This window comes from Akebia trifoliata, unplaced genomic scaffold (genome assembly GCF_017979445.1).
Source record: "Akebia trifoliata isolate Shusen 1 unplaced genomic scaffold, ASM1797944v1 Contig00084, whole genome shotgun sequence".
Classification (NCBI taxonomy): domain Eukaryota; kingdom Viridiplantae; phylum Streptophyta; class Magnoliopsida; order Ranunculales; family Lardizabalaceae; genus Akebia; species Akebia trifoliata.
In genome coordinates, this window is record NW_028236836.1 from 32878 (window position 1) to 42033 (window position 9156).

The following is a 9156-nucleotide window of genomic DNA, read 5'->3' on the forward strand; positions in this document are numbered from 1 at the left end:
GCTTTATCTTATAGTTTCCAATGTGCCCAAATATTGTTTATATAATAATAGGTTACTTTATGGTTCCACGTAGAAAAGATAAGAAAGAAGAATAGAAGCTGAGAGAGATATAGAAGAGAAGAGAAGGGAGAGGAAAGAATCAACGAGGGCAAATGTGCAAAATCTATTGGACATGTCCCTTTTGTTAGCTATATATATTTAACAAACTAAACGAGCTCTAGTATGCCACTGATAAGAATTGCAATCAAACTAAACGAACTTAAAATAACCCTTTTATTTTCAGGTGCCACGTAGGTATACTGGTCATTCTCATAATGAATGGTGCATATTCTACAACACACCATCTAGCTGTTTCTCGAATATTTCTCCGTTTTCTTTGGTTTAGCATGGCGTCTGTATTCATTTCTTATCTTTATGTGTAAGTTTTGTTTATTACTTTTAAATAGCTTCCATATATTCATTTTTGATTTGATATGTTTTGTTTATTACTAAATTTCTGCCTTTTTTTTATATATAGAGTTGAATATTCACAACTTTTTGTTTTATGTATAGATTTTCTGCGCAAAATGCAAGCTAAGAGATGTTTTTTCAAAAAATGACATTATACTGTGTGATGGGACTTGCAATTGTGTTTTCCACCAGAGAAATGTTTGGAACCTCCATTAGCTACTGAAAATAGTAAGTGATTCTTCTCAATTTCGTTAGCTTCTCAGGTGTAGTTGTTTGGGATTGGGTCTATTATTAGCCTATTAAATTCTCGTGTTCAATATCATGATGTATGTGATGCCCTTAAATTCTGTCACTCTAGTACTTCAGATTTGCTATTCTTGCTTGATGAAACTTACTTTTTAGTGAATGGATGAGAGTAATAACCAAGTAGCTATGGTTTGAAGCTCTTGTGATTTTAGCTATTGGCCTAGTGAATGTGGGTTAAATACACTAGTCATCTCGACCACTTTTATTAATATAATCTTTTACTTATTAAAAAAAACAACATTTGGGCTTGAGTAGCAAATAACCGAGTTGCCTTTCAGATATTCATGTATTCCTCTTATCATGCAAGCTCTAATGATTGGGACCTGATGATAAGGTGTGAGGAAGAAGAAGCTTCTTCATCAATGTGGGATATGTTAAAATTCAACACCAGCCCAATTAGGAAAGGTCCAATGACAATTTAGAGCTCATTTTCTAGAATATTCTTAGAGAAAACTCTAGATATTGTTAGAGCCCAATTTCTAGAATCTTCCTAGAGAAAACTCTAGATATTTTTAGATAAGAGAAAAATAAAAAATTCTAGAATAGTAGATATTTTGGTGAAAAACTCTAGACTAACATATATTTTGGTGGAAAGTTATAAATGACAAATTATAACCATTAGATTAAAAATGTGTTGGCACAATCCTAGCCATTAGTTAAGGAGGTGCCACTAGTATAAATAGTGGTGAGTCCTCTCATTTTGTATCAAGTAGTAAGAAACAAGTTGTGAGAAATAGGTTTTGAGAGGTTGTAAAAAGTGTGATTGTTTGTAAAAGTGTGTTTTTCTTAATAGAGTGTTATTTTCTTCTTCAACTTGTGAGTGATATTTTTATTGAGGGTATAGTACAAGTATGTTTACTTATTTATATCCAATATTTATGCATTTAGAGTCAAGTACTCTAGATTTTTCCTCAACAATTGGTATCAGAGCGAGGTTATCGAGGATCGATTTTGGTGGAGCTATTTTGAGTCATGAGGAGTTTACTACTCTACAAGATCGTTAGTCAAGTTTGTTCCGTTTAATCGAAGCTCTGTCAGCACGATGGATGACCTTCAAGTAGTTGGAGGAATCAAGAAGCTCAACAATCAAAACTACAACATGTGGGCAAAATGTATGGAGTCTTACCTACAAGGTCAAGACTTTTGGGAGATTGTCGGTGGTAGTGAAGTTACACAACCGACAGCAGAAGATGCCAATGGCATCTTGGGAAAATGGAAGATTAAAGCAGGCAAGGCGATGTTTGCTTTAAAGACCACAATTGAAGAAGAAATGTTATAGCACATTCGAGATGTCAAAACACCGAAAGAAGCATGGGATACTTTCGCTACACTCTTTTAAAAGAAGAACGATATAAAGCTATAATTTCTCGAGAACGAGCTGCTATCAATGGTGCAACGTGATATGACGATCGCCTAATACTTTCATAAGGTGAAGTCGATATGCCGTGAAATTTTAGAGTTAGATCCGAATGCTGCTATTAGAGAAATCAGGATAAAAAGAATAATTATTCATGGTTTGCGACCCAAATACCGAGGCTTTGTTGCTGTAGTACAAGGATGACCGACACAACCATCACTTATTGAGTTTGAAAATTCGCTTATTTGTCAAGAAGTTTTGACTAAGCAAATGGGAGGAGTCTCGTTGAAGGGTAAAAAGGAAGCACTCTACACAAGTAAAAACAAGGGCAACTTCAAGCAGCACATTAGAGGTGGATCTAAAACGAATGGTAACAAGATAAGAGGTCATCAAAGAGGAGACTCTTGTCCAGGGGGAGCTTCAAAGAATCACAGTAATAGTAGAAAGTTCGAAGGCGATTGCTACAATTACGGAAAGAAAGGCCACATGACGAAAGACTGCTGGTCTAAGAAAAAGCATGCTGAAAGTAATGCTGCTACTTCCAGTTCTAAAGAGAAAATCAAAGATGAATGGGATGCTGAAGCATCATTTGTAAAGGAAGAAGAAGAGCTAGCTCTTACAGCTACATTTAAAGGGATTGACTACGAGAATGACTGGATCGTAGACTCGGGGTGCTCAAATCACATGACAGGTGATAAACAAAAGTTGCAAAACTTGACTGAGTACAAGGGAAGTCGTGTGGTGGTGACGACTGACAACTCAAGGTTACCGATAGCTCACATCGGTAAGACGATAGTCACACCTCGTTATAATTCTAACCAGGTGCCACTTCAAGATGTCTACCATGTTCCAGGAATGAAGAAAAATTTGTTATCTGTAACTCAACTAACATTATCAAGCTACTATGTCTTGTTCGGTCCCCAAGATGTGAAGGTATATCGTGACATCAAAATCTCATAAAAGCTAACGATGGAGGGACAACGATTGGAGTCAGTTTATGTAATGTCAGCAGAGTCTGCATATGTAGACAAGACAAGAAGGAACGAGACAGCAGATTTGTGGCATATGCGATTGAGTCATGTTAACTATTCCAAATTAAGTGTGATGGTAAAGAAGTCGATGCTTAAGGACTTCCTCAGCTTGACGTGAGAATAGACACGATCTGTGCGGGATGCCAGTATGGTAAAGCACATCAATTGTCATACGAGAAATCGAAGTTTAAAGCAAAATAACCATTAGAGTTAGTTCATTCTGATGTGTTTGAGCCAGTCAAGCAACCATCAGTTGGCGGAATGCGGTACATGGTGACCTTCATTGATGACTTCTCTAAGTATGTGTGGGTTTTCTTTATGAAAGAAAAATCTGAAACTTTTTCAAAGTTTAAAGAGTTCAAAGAGATAATTGAAGGAGAAGTAGGAAAGAAGATCTGTTGCTTGCGCACAGATAACGGAGGAAAATATAACTCAGACGAGTTCTCTCTATACCTACTAGAATGCAAAATACGTCGTCAATATACGTGTGCTAATACACCACAACAAAATGGTGTAGCAGAAAGAAAGAATCGACATCTTGCAGAAATTTGTCGGAGTATGTTACATCCAAAGAATGTACCTGAAAGGTTTTGGGCTGAAGCCATGAGAACAGCAGCCCATGTGATCAACAAACTTCATCAACCTAGGTTAGAGTTTGTTTCACCCTTTGAGAAACTGTGGGAAATAGAACCTATAGTTAGTTACTTTCGAGTATTCGAATGTGTATGCTATGTATTTGTTCCTGATCATTTACATAGCAAGTTTGATAAGAAAGTAGTCAGATGTATCTTTGTTGGATACGATAACCAGATAAAGGGGTGGAGATGTTGTGATCCTACAACTAGAAGGTGTTATACATCGCGATATGTGGTATTCAAGGAAGCATCTTCTTGGTGGTCCTCAGGAAAAAAGGTGTTGCTAGACTCAAGAGAATTCGAAGACAAACTACAACAAAAGGTAGAAGAGCACACTGTCAAAATTCAACCAAGTTCAGATGAAGTTGGAGATCCACATGACAGTGATGGTGATCAAGAGTTTGCCCAAAATCCTTGGGAAACTGGTGTATACCAACAATCAAATCATCTTGAAGAAATGAAAGTATCAACTCCACAATTACAATTGAGAAGGTCAAACAGAATTCGCAAACCAAATCCCAAATATGCCAATGCAGTCATAGTTGAAGAAGTAACTACCAAAGACCCCGAGACATTTGAAGAAGCATCACAAAACTCTGAGTAGATCAAAGCTATGGAAGAAGAAGTCACAGCATTAAAGCGAAATCAGACTTGGGATCTGGTGCCAAAGCCAAAAGAAGTGAAACCCATATCCTACAAATGGGTTTACAAGATAAAGAGTTGTCCAAATGGATCGATCGAGAGGTACAAGGCTAGATTGCTGGCTCGAGAATTTTCTCAACAACATGATGAAAGGTATAGTCCGGTGGCGAAACTCACAGAAGGATCGAGTACTGGTAAAGTTCAAAAATTTTCGTTGTCAACTCGACATGGTGCATAGAGTGAGAACTGGTATTGAGGGAGAGTGTTAAAATTCAACACTAGCCCAATTAGGAAATGCCCAATGACAATTTAGAGCCCATTTTCTAGAATATTCTTAGAGAAAACTCTAGATATTGTTAGAGCCCAATTTCTAGAATCTTCCTAGAGAAAAATCTAGATATTTTTAGATAAGAGAAAAATAAAAAATTCTAGAATAGTAGATATTTTGGTGGAAAACTCTAGACTAATAGATATTTTGGTGGAAAGTCATAGATGACAAATTATAACCATTAGATTAAAAATGTGTTGGCACAATCCTAGCCATTAGTTAAGGAGGTGCCACTAGTATAAATAGGGGTGAGTCATCTCATTTTGTATCAAGTAGTAAGAAACAAATTGTGAGAAATAAGTTGTGAGTAAGAGGTCTTGAGAGGTTGTAAAAAGTGTGAGTGTTTGTAAAAGTGAGTTTTTCTTAATAGAGTGTTATTTTCTTCTTCAACTTGTTAGTGATATTTTTATTGATGGTATAGTACAAGTAAATTGTTTACTTGTTTATATCCAATATTTATGCATTTAGAGTCAAGTACTCTAGATTTTTCCTCAACAAGATATTGTTTAATGTCACTCAGTGGGTTGGTAGTGGTGTCAACTAGTGTTGCATTATGGTTGGTATACATCCATTGTTTGTATTTGGATGCCCGTTTTCTTTCTTAACATTATCTATTTTGCTTGGCTAACCAAGTCCAAGCATGCTGTGCCACTCTGTATCAGAAAAACAACCTTTGTATAATTTGTTGTCTTACTGATTCTGTTTGCTTCTGGTTTGATAAGGATATACCTTATAGCTTTCCTCATTTTTTCAATTATTTGTCAGCTGCACATTTGAGGAAAAATAATAAAAAGTGAGACAGAAACATAACCTGAGTGATTCATGAGATGAGCTGCTGGATTCCTTTTGAAGGTCAAACAAGCATGACAATGGATTTTTCTACATACTGAATTCCGAACTGTTTCCTCATCTTTTTTTTATATTATTTTTTCTTATTCTAGGGATGTACTTAATGAGTTTTTTTTTTAATGATTACTACCTAAACCCAATTTCCTTCCAGCCTTATTCTCACTTGTTCAATGCCTTCTAATTTGACTTCAATTTATTTTATCCCAATTGAAGCTACTTCTAGATTTCCTTGTACGCACTTGTTTATGATGTTATCTTTGTACCGATTCTTCATTCATTTGAAAAACATGTTCCTTGGTTTCCAATATTTTGCTCCATAAACTGTACTTGATCTTATTCTTAATTGAACAAAAAAAACCCAGGAATCCTTAGATTAATCACTCAATAGTGATACCCTGTTGTACCGCATCAAGCTATTTTGCATTTTAGTCGATCAAAGCATTTCAATACTTATTTCGAGTAGCTTGGGGTGAATGTATCTGAGATATCAGTGTTTAGTTTCCATGTAATGCGGTTTTAAAAAAGGTTCCTTGCAGGGGCCGTCAAGGAAGCAATTGAAACTCTAAGGAGCAACAATGTTAATGCCTTTGTGTTGGACCTTCGAGATAACAGGTGATTAGCATTGTATAAGAACATACTTTCGTTTTTATATTTATTTTTATTTCACCCCTTGGCAGTGTTTTTAAAATACTGAATTTGGTGTAGTGGTGGCCTTTTTCCAGAAGGAATTGAAATTGCTAAGATCTGGTAAGCTTTCTTAACAGGATCGATGTTCTTTTTTTTATAAGGTGTATCCATCAAAAGCTGATGTATTTTTTTTACTATTATTTTACATTTTTTGGTGCTAATATTCATTGTTAGTATTTGCTATATGGGTTGAAGAAAGGTGTGATCGCATATATTTGTGATAGTCTTGGTGTTCGAGATATATATGAGACAGATGGAAGCAATGCAATACCAACATCAGAGCCTTTAGCAGTGCTGGTATGCTTTCTTATCTTCTTCTGTTATTGGAAGCAATCCTGCTGTAATAACATTTTTTTTTATGGATTATTAATTAATATTTGAAAGACTATAAAAGTTCTGCAACTGGCGTCTCTCTTAACCCCCCCCCCCCCATTTTTTCCCCAAATCCTATGTGCTCATGTTGTGGCATGTCACATTATTTCATTTTCATTTTAAGCTTTTTTCCTTATACTATATAGAAATATTGCTGAAGAATTCACTGATGTTGTTGCTTCTGAGTTTGCTTTAGGTGAATAAAGGAACTGCTAGCACAAGTGAGATATTCGCTGGTGCTTTGAAGGACAACAAGCGTGCAGTGCTATTTGGAGAGCCCACATTTGGGAAAGGGTAAGCATTGCTGTTTCATTACAGAATGAATTGCATTGTATGTATAGCTATAGTTATTAGAGTATTAGATTATGGAGTATCATATGAAGGTGAAGAAAGAAGTGTCAGATCGTTATCTTGATTTGATGTAGTTGGGTTAGTTATGTAATTTCTTGCAACCATTTCTACTTAATAAAACTTTAACCAGAGACCATAATCATCCTGGAATTTCACATTATCTCAAACACCATTCTAGTGTTTCAGTTATAATAGAAATCTTACAATAGTAACCTAATCCAATTCACTGGTGCAGGAAGATCCAGTCAGTTTTTGAGTTATCTGATGGTTCTGACTTGGCTGTCACCGTAGCTCGTTATGAGACCCCAACTCACACTGATATTGACAAGGTTTGCCACTGCTTAACTATTTTCAAATCAAGATTTTATTTATTTATTGAACTTTTAATGGATTTTATGCCCGGTGTACACGAATTGGAATCCTCCGTTAAGTCTAATGGCGTTACACCCACAATTCTTGTGGGTCACAGCCCAGTAAACTCACTAAACTCGCTACCAGCAACAAGGTTGGCTCCACAGACTATTAACATAAGCACCACCATTAAGGTTGTTGTGGAAATAAAGGCTGAAGGAGGCTTGGTAGAGTCCATGGTGTGAGTATAGTAGAGGTTGATATGTATCAGTGTATCTGTTCTTCTATCTATTTATAGGACGGAGGTTTCTTTTTTTTTGTGTGTGTGCTATCCGTATTGGAAATGATGGGTACATCAATTAGATTCAGTTTCAGTTTCATTATTGACTTAATCGTCAATACAACATTTCAAAGTTCTGTAGCATTTTAATGCAATACTGCAATCGGAAGTACGCTATCAGTTTTCTGCGAACCAAGAAAAAATTAATTTTTTTTTAATTATAAATTCATAAAAATGACTGCCATCAACAGTCATTTTTTTCGACTATAACGATCGTTTTTTCCGACTGTCCAAAGCTGTCGTTTTTTTTTTTCGACGGTCGTTTTGACGGTTTAAAGCCGTCGTTTTGTCCGACTTTCTTTACTCGCTTTCTAATTGCGACTCCTTAAAATGACTGTTCAAGACAGTCGTTTATCCCGCAATATGACGGGGTGAGAAGGGACCATTAGATTTTCAAGATGAATTAGTTGATATTTTAAAATAAAGACGTCGTAGCCCCATGTTCCTACTAGGAGCGTGTGAGTTACGTCTCTTTAAAATTGACTTGTAGCATATAAAAGATAAATGAAAATTTTGGTTGTTTTAATGTGAGAAACTAATGAAGGGTACTCTTGGCATTAAAAATTAAGAGGAGATTTTGGAGGATTTTGTTTAAATGTGAGAAACAAGTTTATGGAATAATTTTTTTTAAATTTCACCAAAGCCCCATCTACTTTCACCCGATGCACTTCTGTAGTTATTTTCTGTCATTAAACTTAGTTGAGTCAACTAGTTTTTATATTTGCAATAAACTATTAATTTTTAATAATTTATATATATTATCTAAATTATTTATAAATTTAAACATTTTTGAATAACTGATTTTGACTCACGTTAAACAATTTATCTCATCTAAGAAAGAAATGACAAAGACAAATCAACTCGACGTTAGTAAGGGATGAGATCAGAAGAAATATTGAGTTTTTTAAATGAAAATAAATAGAAACATTTTTTTTTAAATCGTTTGAGTTTAACAAGTTTTTGTAATTTTGTGATAAAAATAATTAATTTTTAATTATTTAAATATTTATTTTTTAAATGAAAATGTTATCATGTTACTGTAAATATTCTACTTCACCACCTAGTTAAGATGGGATGGCTCAAATGAGTCAACTTGGTAAAGGCGTGTTGAGATGAAATATACAATTATAAAAATCAGTGGGTCTTCTTTGAGATAAGATGACTCAATGAGTCAACTTAGTTGTTGTGTGGGAAGGTAGAATACAATGTTTTAAAATTCTTGGATGGATAAAATTTAAAAGAGATTGGGTGTTAAATATTCAAAATATAAAACTTTCACAATACCCTTAACTTAAATATGGTTCAAATAAGAACAAAATCCTCAAAAATCTCATCTTAAGTTTTACTTCAGGAGTACTAAAATTTTTCACTTTTCTCTTATGTCATGTGTTGTTTTTTTTTTTTATAGAGAGAAGTAACTCCCGAAGGACTCACTGATGAGATTTAGACGACAGTGG

At 34.9% G+C, this 9156-nt stretch overlaps 1 long non-coding RNA gene across 1 annotated transcript; it reads left to right on the forward strand.

The window, feature by feature from the left end:
* The first annotated feature begins 559 nt into the window (after positions 1-559).
* Positions 560-6719, forward strand: LOC147382020 (uncharacterized). The gene is made up of 3 exons (XR_015174208.1): positions 560-678; positions 6135-6210; positions 6304-6719. It is a non-coding gene; the product is annotated as an uncharacterized LOC147382020 (long non-coding RNA).
* Positions 6720-9156: the final 2437 nt, after the last annotated feature.